We start from the raw sequence: 14975 nt of genomic DNA, 5'->3' as shown, positions 1-14975 counted from the left end.
ATTACTAAATGTAACATTTATTTTTATTTTTTATCTATACATAAAAAAAGAGAGTAAGAAATATATATTTTATGATAATAATAAATAGCGAATGATTGAAATTTATTGTATAATTTAAAATTTAAAAGTTAATTTAATAAAATTAGAATTATATTTATCATTTAGAAAAAATTAAAATTAAGTATACAAATGTAATTACTAGTAATTTTATTAATATTTTTATAGTTATGAAATTGTTTAATAAATTTTATTTTTAATGAAACATTTCCGGGAGAAGAGCAAATGTGTAAACGGAATATGTAAAGGCCTTCCTTTTGTTGACACGTGGGCCGTGAGTATGGTGTTCTTTTCTTCCTAACGTTATACAAAATATATAGTTAAATTTTAGTTTTGATTTCTTTATTATATTTAAATTGAACATCTAATTTTTAATAAAAATTAAAATTTTAATGTTATTAATTAGTTTAAATAATTTTTTTTATTAAAATGTTACATTATTATATATAATTTTAACATTAAGGGTATTGGCGGCTGACACATGACTTTTTATGTCTTTCGGGTTTATCTTGTTCTTCTTCTTTTTTTCTTTTACATTATAAGACAATTGTCAAATTTTAATTTTGACCCCTATATTATTCTGAAACTTGAGATTTAATCTATATATTTTAATTCTTAATATAAATTGATCCATCTATTTTTGTAATGCCTAAATAGTTAATATTGTTAACTATTTCAATTAAAATGTTGACGTCAAATTTTCTTAAGAATTCTATTCCACAAAAAAATATTTTATCATGACGAGTTCTTATTTGTCTTTTTTTTTTAAAAAATCTACATAAATATTTTCGATGTTATTTTTATTGTCCATGGCAACCAAGTGAATTTTTTTTTAAAATTTCAAAATATCACATCAGTGAATTCAACAGAATAATTTTAACATAAGTAACAACTAAATTTAAATATTTAAATTTGAAAGACTGAATATAAAAATAAGAGAATAAATTCTAAATGTATACCTAATATAAAAAATTATAATATATTTTAACATTTAAATTTTTACACAAAGTGAAGTTGGAAAGTGAGTGATGTGAAGTTTGTAGTATTAATTTGGAGAAACGTCACCTATGTAATTATTGGTTGGATTAGCATGTGCAAACGAATTAAACCCACCTGTATGTCTCACCCAAGTTGAAAACTATAAGGGCTACCTGTTCCACTAATTCCATGTTATGTACCTCTCTCTTTTTCTTTAATTATATATTTTTACTAATATTGATCATCAACCTAATTCACATCACCATAGGCTGCAATTAATCATTTAAGAAATAGGGATTCCACTCTCTTTCATACAAATATTGACACTTGTCATCACATCTTTATTTTATGTTTTCCTTTATTAAATCCAAAATCCTCCTCTACAATCATATTGCTCATATATCTATTAATTTATTCCATAAAAAAATTTATTTATTCAGTCTACAAGTTTAGAAAGATTCATATTTAAGTATAATTATTCATGATCTTTTTTTTCTTGTAAATAGAAGAATAAATACGCCTTAACGCGTTTGAATTTATGTTTTTCTTCTTTGAAAATGATATCAATACCAATCAAACTAAGATTCAATTGGCATATTTAAAAGATGTTACTTTCAAAAGAAATGTGCGAATACAAACGAAGCTATATTGGACCACATAAGAAACTATAAAATGAAGGAGAGATGTCATGTAGTGAAGTAGTCAAGGGTTTAACGCGCACCACAAAAACCTTATTTGAAATGCCCTCCAAATTCAGGCACCATTGCCATTTGCCAGGCTAGGGCTTGGGGCCTCACTTCATATGTTATGCACCAAATATTGAAACCAAAACAGACTGATATGTACCAATCTTTGTAGCCAATGAACCCCACATGATTGAGTACCTCTACATCTTCTATTTAAGGTGATATTTTTCTTTGACCGATATGCCAAAAAAACAAAAGGAAATACAAGCAACAAGAAGCTAAAAAACAAAAACAAATCAAGACAGATCCGAAACAATGGATAGAATCACAATATTATAGAGGTTGATTAGATGCAATGCAAGACTTGAACGATACTTCATGGCCATCTTTATTCTTTGGTTTTGGTGATAAAATAATGACAATGGTAACCCAATTACTAAGAAAGAATTGTTGCCAAACTTATATGGTTGTTACAATGTTTTCAAAGCAAAAGATGGATGCTAATAATCAAATATGAATGTTATTTTGATAAACTAGCAAACAATCACCATCTTGTCATCAACATTTGAAAGGACTTTTGAAAATATTAGTGGGAAGCTAAATCAGATTAATTTAAATATCTAACAACTAGTCATTTCTTTATTTAATCTTCACAAACATACGGCTGTTTATCATAATTACAAGCAAGTTTTAACCATTTCTGGTCGGCTTCCAAGTTCTATTAGAGTGCAAAAGTGCTACCTAAAAGTACATAAAGAATATGAATTTGAGTGCGTTAAAGTGCATTATCAAAATCATTTATAACCATTCGTATTGCATCTCTTTTCAATTCAAATCCAATATCTATTTAATTCCAACTTTATTTCATTTAAACGAACCAAAGCCTTTTATACAACATTCTGATCCATATGTTTGAAACAATGTTGGTTGGGTTTATTTGCATTTCAAGGAATAGGATAATATGAAAAGAAAACATATATCCATACACATAATTCAATAATGTTGAAACCATGTGCTACAAAAGCAAAACGAAGAAATAAATGAATGCTCTATTCTTGTAATTGTACCCAGAAAAGAAATTATTTTCAACTTTCTTTCTTAGAGAGAGATAAGGCATTGTGTTGAGGAATAAAAATGGGAAGAGCACATGCATGTAATCTAATTTTTTAAGAACACAAATCTTACAAACTATATAATAATGACATTTGGTATACCAAATTTAAGGTTCTTTGCCAACAAATTATTTCAGAAACACAAGCATATGCATGGGCCTCCATTCATCTTTGGAGGAGTGGAATATGCTAAGCAATGGCTTTTCTCACCACATGGGTTGGGGTTGCTGCAATTATTAATCTTTGGGTTTCGGTCAAAGGGGTCCCCCTGCATGCTTTCTGTCTTTAGCAGCTTTTGTTTGCCTCTGTGTTTTGCATGGAAGAAAAATCCCAATGACAATAAAAACATTAGACTAAAAGTCAGCAAATAAGTGAAGACTTTTCCTATATAAATTAAATATAATACCTGCTTTTATCTATAATTCTCCAACACTTAAATCTCAAACTGGTAGAGATGACTAAAACATGATGCTTTGTGTTTTTACTGCCATTTTTATGGAAAAGTGTTTAATGTAGAAAGAACATAAAAAGGAAAAATAAAACCCTGCCATGTGCAGGCTAAGTACCAAATTTGAACCCATCAACCTTCGTGAATCATATACTTTAGCACTTACTCAAAGATGGGAATCTAATTTAGATTCATTTTATAATAACTTTTTTCTTTTTGGTTTAGAAAAGCTAGTTTTATCTGGAACTCTTGAGCAATAATTTAATGCAATGAGAAACAAGGCTTGGTTGCTAAGCAAATTAGGTACAGCTTTAATTTTGCTTTAATGGCCAAAACTGTATACTCATCACCTTCTTCTGTTATGAAAAAGCATTTTTCATTTGGTTTTAATTCAAAGATTAATTATGTTTTCACTTTAAGAGCAGCTTCCAAAATCAACTAACAATCAAACAAAGAAGCAGACGCCATAACCACATCAATATCTCACTAACTTTTTTGCATTAAAAACCCCAACTTCCCTCTTAAGAGAATTTAACATCATGAATTTCCTTCTCTTTCACTCTCTGTTTGCTTTATTTTTTAAACATTTCTGTCATAGAAATTTCCTTTTTCTTTTGTTTGCATGCAAATGCAGCCTGGTGTGAAAGCTGTTTGAAGTTTGAAGTAAGAAAAAGAGTTGAACTTGTGCAGAAAGGATATTCAATTTTGTTTCTTTAGCTCTGCATTTGGAATTTGAGGGAAATATCAAAACATTCCTTGAAACACCCTTCAATCCCAAGGTAAAAACTTCTTATTTCTCAAACTATTTTAATTTTAATTTCTTTTTTTTTATTAAATTCAAAAGACTCTGTTTTTAAATAGTGTGAGAATCTGACTTTGACAGTCTGTAATTAGAGACCATCTTGGAACAATCCAAAGTCTTGTGTCTTAGAACAGTCCAAAGTCTTGTATTAATTAAAAACTCTAATTAAGTAGTCTGGCCAGATGGTTGTTGACTTAAAGAATTATTGTAGCCGGTGATAAAGGGCACAATTTCTTTTCACCAGTAATTTGTGTTTACATTGACATGGGGCGGTGTGGTTTCTGGGTTGAGACAAGCTACTGAAGAAAAACAAATGTTGGGTTAATTTAGCACTAACCCATGATTAGTTTGTTGATTTCGGACAATGATGTTGGGTGGTCCTTATACCAACAGAAGCTTCATTGTCAAACCGTTTGAATTAGTGATAGAGAGCTAAAGTAAAGAAGCAAGCGTTGTTGATGTTTTAATGGTATTATTTGTAGCAATTTGAATTTTGGTGAGGGAAGTTGAGAGATGGGGATGGATGGTGGAGAAGAGCAAATGCAAGAGCCAGCAGGCTGCGAGGAGAGAATTTTCGTTTCGGTTCGTTTACGCCCTCTCAATTACAAGGAAATAGCTAGGCAAGATGTATCAGACTGGGAATGCATCAATGATAACACAATCATATACCGGAACAGCCTTTCGGTTTCCGAGAGATCAATGTACCCAACTGCCTATACTTTTGGTAAGAGTTCAGATTTCAGTTATTGTATGTTTGATTGCATTCCGCAGTCTATCATTTATTGGCATTTTTATCATGTATGGAGTTGACATCAGCATTTTCTAATAGTGATATTCTTTTCATTTCATGGGTCGTCTGCCGATTTTAGACCGAGTTTTTAGCCCTGATTGCCCCAACCAGCAAGTGTATGAAGCAGGAGCAAAGGCAGTTGCTATTTCAGTTGTCAGCGGTATAAACTGTGAGTGCATCACTTTTTAGACTCCCCATACCTTCCTGATCTCCCCTCTCAATTCTTTAACATTTAACTATTTTTCAGCGAGTGTTTTTGCCTATGGACAAACAAGCAGCGGAAAGACATATACGATGATTGGAATTACCGAGTATGCCATGACAGATATATATGACTACATACAAAGGGTAATGAAGATGCAACAGTTTTGTTGCTCACTTCTAGTTTTTCTTTTCTTTTGTGTGTCTCCCTTTGACTAAAAACAGACTATACTTTTTCTGTAGCACAAGGAAAGAGAGTTTATCCTGAAGTTCTCAGCCATGGAGATTTATAATGAATCTGTCCGAGACCTCCTTAGTGCAGACAGCACTCCCCTTAGGCTTCTAGATGATCCAGAAGTGAGTTCAGTCATTTGTTTATAAGGAACTAGTTATCTTATGGACTATCTCACTAACAGAGCCAATTTGATAGAGGGGGACCGTTGTTGAGAAACTCACCGAAGAAACACTGCAGGACTGGAATCATTTTAAACAGCTTCTATCTGTGTGTGAAGGTAACAAATTGTCTCAACCAGTCTCCCTTTAACTCGCTCATGACTGTATTTTTAAGCATGTCTTGGTGCATATCGGCAGCTCAAAGACAGATAGGCGAGACTTCTTTGAACGAGATAAGCTCTAGATCCCATCAAAATTTGAGAGTGGTAATGGTTTCTGTTTCATTGCGAAACTTTAAGATATTGTTCACTCGACAATGGTTATATTCTATTTTAGTTATTAATCTTTATTCATGTGGTTATGTCACTCATCAGATGATAGAAAGTTCTGCACGAGAATTTTTAGGCAATGGAAAATCAAGTACCCTTGCAGCCACTGTGGTATGAACAATATATACTTTTCAGTCAAGGATTTGTTGTTACAACAGATATTGGGAAAGAAACTGATGTTCTCATTTTTTATTGTCTAGAATTTTGTTGATCTTGCAGGAAGTGAGCGTGCATCTCAGACATTATCAGCTGGTGCTAGGCTGAAAGAAGGTTGCCATATCAATCGCAGTTTATTAACGCTAGGAACTGTTATCCGTAAGCTGAGGTTAGCTTATCAAAATTTTGTTTATATTATATATTGAACCAAGCAATCATTACCATATCGTCTTATAAACTTATATTTGACTGCAGCAAGGGAAGAAATGGGCATATTCCGTTCAGAGATTCAAAGCTGACCCGTATACTTCAGTCTTCCTTAGGAGGCAATGCTAGAACTGCTATCATTTGCACCATGAGTCCAGCAAGAAGTCATGTTGAACAATCGAGAAACACCCTCTTATTTGCAAGTTGTGCTAAAGAAGTGACTACCAATGCACAAGTCAATGTGGTCATGTTGGATAAAGCATTAGTGAAACAACTGCAAAGAGAATTGGCTAGACTAGAGAACGAGCTAAGAAGTGCAAGAACAACTTAGATTTCCTCTGATTCTGCTGCATTGCTAAGAGAGAAAGACCTCGAGATTGAAAAGGTTCGAGTTGCATTGCTCCTCACTCTCTTGCATCACTCATTGAATAGTTTTAGAAGCCTGGCAGGTGGACATTTCTTACATAATAGTTTTTAGCTGCCAAAATTTCAAATTCATCCTTATTTCAAGAATATAGATAAAATAATGAATTATTGACTTTTCCTGCATGCTTCATGCAGCTAAAGAAAGAGGTGGCCACACTGAAACAGCAAAGAGAACTTGCTAGGTCTGAGGTTGAGAATCTGCGACAAGCGGTAACCAATGAAAGTCCTGAAGATGAAAAACCAGTGAAAATATGGGTTTGTGTGAATTACTATAGCATTTGATGCTTCTTTTAAGTTCACTTCTACATACAAAGTTTAACTTCTAGTTCTACATGTCCTCCATCAGGCAGGTCCAGATCCTCATTACCCTAAACTGAGACTGCAAAATTCGTGGGACTTTGAACATTCAACCATTGGTACACCTGTCATGGCTGTTGGTGCTAGATCCTTCACCCCTTCAGATGGACAAAGCTGCAGTTCTGGAGAGAGCTTCCTCCAGCTTTCTGACTTTAAATTGAATATACCACATCCCAGTTCCTCCCCGCAGCTGTCACCTAAAATTCCTGATTTTGTTGGAAGTAATTGTTGGAATATTTTCAAATATTTATAGTATCCCAATAACTATAAATGAATGGGTGTAATTAATCAAAAGATAAAACTTTTGGTCATTAGTCAAAAGTTATATCATTTGATTTTTTAAAAAAGAATTATAACTATTCAAAAATATTATTTGAATAGTTACAAAATTAAATGAATAATTATTATTATTTATTTATTCATAAAGACACCTATTGAAAGATGTCTCTATGAAGAGACATGAAAATTCTTATAAATAGGAATGGGATTTCATTTGTAAATCATATCAACAAATTCTAATATTATTTCTTCTCTTCCTTCATTTTCTAATATTATTAGATTATTCTATAAAGTATTGCTGCAGAAATCCTTTGTAGAAATTGAGTTTTTGTTATACATTACTCAGTGCATAGTGGACTATTCTCGTCAGTGCAAAACGCAAATAGTCATTGGCTTCATTGTATCCTCGAGGTTAATTTTCTTGGAACTCGTTTGCACACTGAAGATAAGTGGGGGCGAATATAACCTTAAAGATAGTGGCTTGATACACGCCTTGGAGCCTGTCCTATTTCTTCTTTTTCTTTTCGAGTTCCGATCGTGTGTTCGAGTTTTTTCCTTACCGGAGTTTTGTACTAACAATTTTAAGGTTATATTTCATGATGACTACCACAACACATGAAAGTGGAACACTAAGGAGTTGGCTTCCAACTTTGTTAAACTTGATCGTTTTGATGGTGGCAATTTTCGACGATGGCAGAAAAAGATGCACTTTTTGTTATCAACTTTGAAGATTGCTTATGTTTTGGATACTCCAAGACCTGAAGAGAATGAAAATGAATCTGTTGCTGCAACCCGAGAAAGACAAAAATGGGACAATGCTGATTACATGTGCATGGGCCACATATTGAATGGTTTATCTGATGGTTTGTTCGACACCTACCAAAACGACGTCACCGCTAAAGAATTATGGGACAAATTGGAGGCAAGATACATGACCGAAGATGTTACAAGTAAGAAATTTCTTGTCAGTCGTTTCAATAATTATCAAATGGTTGATGGTCGTTCTGTTATGGAACAATTTCGTGATATTGAAAAGATGCTGAATCAATTTAAGCAATATGATATGAAAATGGATGAAATGATTGTGGTATCCTCCATAATAGACAAACTTCCTCCATCTTGGAAAGACTTTAAAAGAAGTCTAAAACATAAGAAAGAGGAAATATCTCTTAAGGCTTTGGCAAATCATCTTCGTATTGAAGAAGAGTATCGAAAACAAGATCAGAACCTAAATTCTGAAAATGCCAAAGTACATGTTACGGAGGAAGTACAGACTACTAAACCATTCAAGAGAAAGTTCAATCAGACTGATAGAGCACCTAAGTTCAAAAAGAAACAAAAGGGCTCATGCTATCATTGTGGAAAGCCGGGACATTTCAAGAATGAATGTCGATTTTTAAAGAAGAAATCATCTTCTAAGGCTGATAATAACGAAAAGTTCGTTGCAATGATATCTGAAATTAATATGGCACAAGATGATAATACATGGTGGATTGATACCGGAGCAACCAAACATGTGTGCAAAGACAAAAGCATGTTCACGAAGTTCACACAATGTGAAAATGACAATGTTTTGTACATGGGAAATTCTTCCACTGCAACAATTAAAGGCAAAGGGTCTGTTGAACTACAATTCACTTCTGAAAAGGTTTTAACCTTAAATGATGTATATTATGTACCAGAAGTTAGGAAAATTTAGTGTCTGGAAGTCTGTTGAATAAGTTTGGTTTCAAACTTATTTTTGAGGCAGATAAGTTTATTTTGTCTAAGGGAGGAATTTTTGTGGGAAAAGGGTATATGTATGAAAGCATGTTCAAACTTAATATTATTAATAAGAATAAAAATACTATTTCTGCTTATATGGTTGAATCATTTTGTTTGTGGCATTATAGATTAGGCCATTTGAATTATAGAAAATTGAATGACATGTATAAATTAGATTTAATTCCTGTTTTTAATAATAATATTGAAAAATGCAATACCTGTATGTTGACTAAAATTACAAGAAATCCTTTCCCTAAGGTTAAAAGGAAAACAAAATTGCTTGATTTGATACATAGTGATTTATGTGACTTGCATAATACTCCTACATTAGGTGGAAAGAAATATTTTGTTACTTTTATTGATGATTGTTCTAGATATTGTTATGTATATTTATTGCATTCAAAAGATGAAGAGCTTGATAAATTTAAAGTTTATAAATCTGAAGTTGAACTTCAGTGTGAATCATTTATCAAGTGCTTAAGATCGGATAGAGGTGGAGAATACTATAATCCAAGTTATTTTGAACTCACTGGAATTGTCCATCAAGTTTCAGCCCCTTACACACCACAACAAAATGGTGTAGCTGAAAGGAAAAATAGAGTCTTGATTGAAATGGTAAATTCAATGTTATCATATTCAGGTCTTGGACAGGGTTTTCGGGGAGAAGCTGTTCTAACAGCTTGTCATATATTGAATAGAGTTCCTAATAAGGAAACTAAAATAACCCCCTATGAACAATGGAAGAAAAGGAAACCAAACCTTAATTATTTAAAGGTTTGGGTTGTAGAGCTATTGTAAAAGTTCCAACACCTAAACGTAAAAAGTTAGGTGAAAGAGGAATTGAATGCATATTTATAGGTTATGCACATAATAGCAAGGCATATAGGTTCATAGTAATTGAACCAAATGATTCAATTTCAATTAATACGGTTATTGAATCAAGAGATGCTATTTTGATGAAATAGATTTAATTCTATATCAAGACAATTACAACCACAACAATTGATTCATTCTTCAAATGAGAATGAGATTCCATTGAAACAAATTGATAATAATGATGAATCTTGTCAAGAATTAAGAAGAAGTAAGAGGATTAAAAAGGTCAAAGATTTTGGACCAGATTTCATTATGTTTCTTGTAGAAGGAAAAGGTGAAAGTATATGCAATAAGATACCTTATTGTTATAATACCGAATCTGATCCTATTACATTTGAAGAAGTAGTGAAATCTCAAGACTCTGCTTTTTGGAAAGAAGCAATAAATGATGAAATGGATTCAATAATGGGAAATCAAACTTGGATCTTAGTTGATCTTCCACCAGGTTCCAAACCAATAGGTTGTAAATGGATCTTCAAAAAGAAAATGAAGGTCGATGGAACCATTGATAAATTTAAAGCAAGGTTGGTAGCAAAAGGTTTTACACAAAGACAATGTATTGATTACTTGATACCTATGCTCCAGTAGCAAGAATTGCTACAATTAGACTATTAATATCACTTACCTCTATATATAATTTGGTTGTTCACCAAATGGATGTTAAAACTGCATTTTAAATGGTGAATTGGAAGAGGAAGTGTACATGGAGCAACCGGAAGGATTTGTTGTTCCAGGACAAGAGCATAAGGTATGTAAGCTTGTTAAATCTTTATATGGGCTTAAACAAGCACCAAAACAATGGCACCAAAAGTTTGACAAGGTTATTTTAGCTAATGGCTATAAAATAAATGAATCCGATAAGTGCATATATAGTAAATTTGATAATGGAAAGGGTGTTATAATTTGCTTATATGTAGATGACATGCTCATTTTTGGCACGGATTTGGAACAAATAGAAAACACAAAGAAATTCTTGTCAAACAACTTTGCTATGAAGGATATGGGTGTAGCAGATGTTATTCTTGGGATTAAAATAACCCGAGATGAAAGCACTATAGCTTTATCACAATCACATTACATTGAAAATGTGCTTAAAAAGTTTGATCTTTTCAACTGTATACCAACATCTACACCCATGGATCCTCAATTAAAATTAGTATCTAATGCTGGTAGGAAAATTGATCAATTGAAATATGCAAGTCTAATTGGTTGTCTTATGTACATAATAACTTGTACAAGACCAGATATTGCATATGCTATTGGAAAATTGAGTAGATACACAAGTAATCCAAGTAGTTTGCATTGGCAAGCTTTAAATAGAGTACTTAGGTACTTAAAGAAAACTATTAACTATGGATTGTGTTATAATGGATATCCTCCAGTTTTAGAAGGGTATTCGGATGCTAGTTGGATTACAAGTTTGGAAGATCATGCATCTACTAGTGGGTGGATCTTCATTCTTGGTGGAGGAGTCATTTCTTGGGGTTCCAAGAAACAAACATGTATTACTGATTCCACCATGGCAGCAGAATTTATTGCATTAGCCGCTGCATCTAAAGAAGCAGAATGGTTAAGAAATTTGCTTTATGATGTACCTTTATGGCTTAAGCCAATTTCACCTATTTCTATCCGTTGTGATAGTGAGGCTACTCTAGCAAAGGCATATAGCCAAGTATATAATGGAAAGTCTAGACACATTGGATTAAGACATAGTTATGTCCGACAATTAATCTCTGATGGAGTGATCACTATTAATTATGTGAGGTCAAGTGAAAATTTGGCAGATCCTTTGACAAAAAGTCTTGCTAGAGATGCAGTAAAAAGGACCTCAAAAGGGATGGGACTCAAGCCTATTAATTAGAGTCACCCATGATGGAAACTCGACTCAACGCTTGGTATAACGTCAAGTCTTGAGTTCAATGAGACAAAGTACATCATTAGTATGTGACTGTTAGCACTATAAATAAATCCATCCTAAGATTAAAGTGCTAGGTACCCGTAATGATAAGGGAAGGATGAGTAATGTACTCTTAATGGACCCATAACATAAATATGTTAGAGTGTTATAATTACGGGAACACTTTTGATGGGATCTACTTATGTGAGTGGAAGTGTGGCCGCTTCTAGGAGCTTAAGGGCTTGGCTCTGACAGCACTCATGAAAAGAGGACATAGACACATGGCTATAATAGTGTCCCTAGATACTATGCATTGACTGATGTTGAAATCATTGTGTGAGATGTGTTCAGTTAATCAAATGGAATAGTTGGTTCAAAGCTTAGTCTACCATACAATTTCGATTAACTTTAACATGTTTTCACTAAGTGAAGGTTCAATCGTAAGACACCTTTATTTATGCAAATTGATTTCCAAGAATATCAAAATCTAAATATTTTGAAAATGGGGGGAGATTGTTGGAATATTTTCAAATATTTATAGTATCCCAATAACTATAAATGAATGGGTGTAATTAATCAAAAGATAAAACTTTTGGTCATTGGTCAAAAGTTATATCATTTGATTTTTAAAAAAGAATTATAACTATTCAAAAAATATTATTTGAATAGTTACAAAATTAAATGAATAATTATTATTATTTATTTATTCATAAAGACACCTATTGAAAGATGTCTCTATGAAGAGACATGAAAATTCCTATAAATAGGAATGGGATTTCATTTGTAAATCATATCAACAAATTCTAATATTATTTCTTCTCTTCCTTCATTTTCTAATATTATTAGATTATTCTATAAAGTATTGCTGTAGAAATCCTTTGTAGAAATTGAGTTTTTGTTATACATTACTCAGTGCATAGTGGACTATTCTCGTCAGTGCAAAACGCAAATAGTCATTGGCTTCATTGTATCCTCGAGGTTAATTTTCTTGGAACTCGTTTGCACACTGAAGATAAGTGGGGGCGAATATAACCTTAAAGATAGTGGCTTGATACACGCCTTGGAGCCTGTCCTATTTCTTCTTTTTCTTTTCGAGTTCCGATCGTGTGTAGAGTTTTTTCCTTACCGGAGTTTTGTACTAACAGTAATATGCCCCAAGAGGAGAATGATGAACTTGTTGATGAAAATTCAGAGGCACTTTGCAAGGAAGTTCGATGCATTGACTCAGGAAGGTCAAGTATGAATAGATATTCAGACTCAAATTTGTCAGAACCTAGCCCAAAGAACTACCAAAACTATAATAGGTCATCTCCAAGAGAAAACACAGCTATTTCCGGATTGATGGATGTTGGCAATGAAGATAGATCAAAGCGAGAATCCGTGTCACTCCACTTGAAAAGCAGTAACAACCACCCAGATATTGCTTTTCCATCTCCTGAAAAATCATGTTTATGGCAGCTAAAAGAAGAAATATCTAGCTGTAGAAGCTTGAAATTAACTAGGAGTATAAGTTGTAAAGCGAGCCTAATGACCAGTTTGACCTCCCAATGGATTGAAAGGCTAGGACAGGATGAGAGCACACCTCCCATGGGGGATGAGAAAGATTTCTCTGGAAGACCAGATATTTTGCGGGGAGAACTTCCTGCATTGAAGTATGATCTTCAGAACGAGAGGTTGTCTAGAAATGGATCTCAAAGTTCTTCAACTAGTGCTACTGAATATGAGCTTAATGCCCCGATAGCAAAAAATAATTCTCAAAGTTCTGGCATTGAGCATATGGCTCCGGTTGTCCCAACTCCAGAGGATCAGAATAATGCTGTTTTCTCTACTTCAATGGGAGGAACTGAAAAAATGTGTGATCCTAAGTATGAGAAGCAACTTCCTGATCATGCGGTGAGTGTTTCATCTTTTTAATCAACCGTCATTAATTGCATGATTAAAACAAGAGATCCATGCTAAATAGTAGCCATCTTTTATATGCATCAGAATTGCATTCTAAATATGATATTGTTCATGCATGACAGGTACAGGTCACAGAGCCCATTTTACATGGCAAGGATGTTAAAGACGTCGGCTTAGACCCAATACCAGATAACCATGAAAGCCCTTCAGAATGGCCTTCAGAATTTAAGAGGCTTCAAAGAGAGATCATCGAACTCTGGCATGCTTGCAATGTGTCACTGGTCCACAGGACCTACTTTTTTCTGCTATTTAAAGGAGATCCAAAAGATTATATATACATGGAGGTGGAATACAGGAGGCTGTCATTTCTCAAGAGTTTATTTTCTCATGGTAATCAAATGGAAGTAGCAAATGAACAAGTCGAAAACCCTGCTTCAAGGTATATTTGGTTCATTCTCACCTAACAAGTTCATAGTAGATTTTGGAACATTGGTGATAAGCACCCTTTTTAATCCAAAACAACTTAATCATCTCCATGAATATGTTGTAAACAGCGCCAAGGCTCTACGTCGTGAAAGGCATATGCTGATTCAACAGATGAGCAAGAGACTGTCCAATGAAGAAAGAGAGAATTTGTTCATTAAATGGGGCATCGGGTTGAACACGAAACATAGGAGGTTGCAGTTGGCTTACTGCTTCTGGACTGACTGTAAAGACATGGATCACATTGCTGAGAGTGCGGCCATTGTTGCAAAGCTGGTTGGGTTTGTAGACCCAGAGAAGACTTTTAAGGAAATGTTTGGGCTCAACTTTACATCAGGACAACAATCAAACAAGAGAAACCATAGCTTGAAACGCATTGTATTGTCTTTCTTATAGGTGTTATTTAAGCTAGCTTTCATACAAAATTTTCTCCTGTTTGATTATCCCCACCGATTTGTTTCATTCACACACACACACACACACATACATGTATCTGTTTTACTGTCTACAGACTTCAATTTTGAATTTTCTAAGTCTGGTTTTAATATAGTGCTAGAGTTTGTAAATCTTCTCAAATTCGCTCAAGGTTTTATCAATGATTGTTCTTTTTTATTTTTTAATGAAAATCACAATCTGGAGATGGGGAACGATTGTCACCTTTTTTTTATTTTTTATATGTAGTCACTATATAAATGTTTTTAACGAAATCCTTTTGAACATTTGGGTACGCTGACTGGTTAACATCAGAAATAATTGTGTTTTTTTAAAAATCTCATTGGTTCCTTTAAATTTCGAAATTGAACAAATTAGTACATTTCAAAAAAAATTGAAG

General features: G+C 33.3%; 1 pseudogene; it reads left to right on the top strand.

Annotated features, from left to right (window-relative positions):
- Window positions 1–3601: 3601 nt before the first annotated feature.
- Window positions 3602–14711, top strand: LOC107942708 (kinesin-like protein KIN-7H; annotated as a pseudogene).
- Window positions 14712–14975: the final 264 nt, after the last annotated feature.

This window comes from Gossypium hirsutum, chromosome D12 (assembly GCF_007990345.1).
Source record: "Gossypium hirsutum isolate 1008001.06 chromosome D12, Gossypium_hirsutum_v2.1, whole genome shotgun sequence".
Classification (NCBI taxonomy): domain Eukaryota; kingdom Viridiplantae; phylum Streptophyta; class Magnoliopsida; order Malvales; family Malvaceae; genus Gossypium; species Gossypium hirsutum.
The sequence above is the reverse complement of the archived record's forward strand: the minus strand, read 5'-3'. Positions and strand labels throughout refer to the sequence as shown.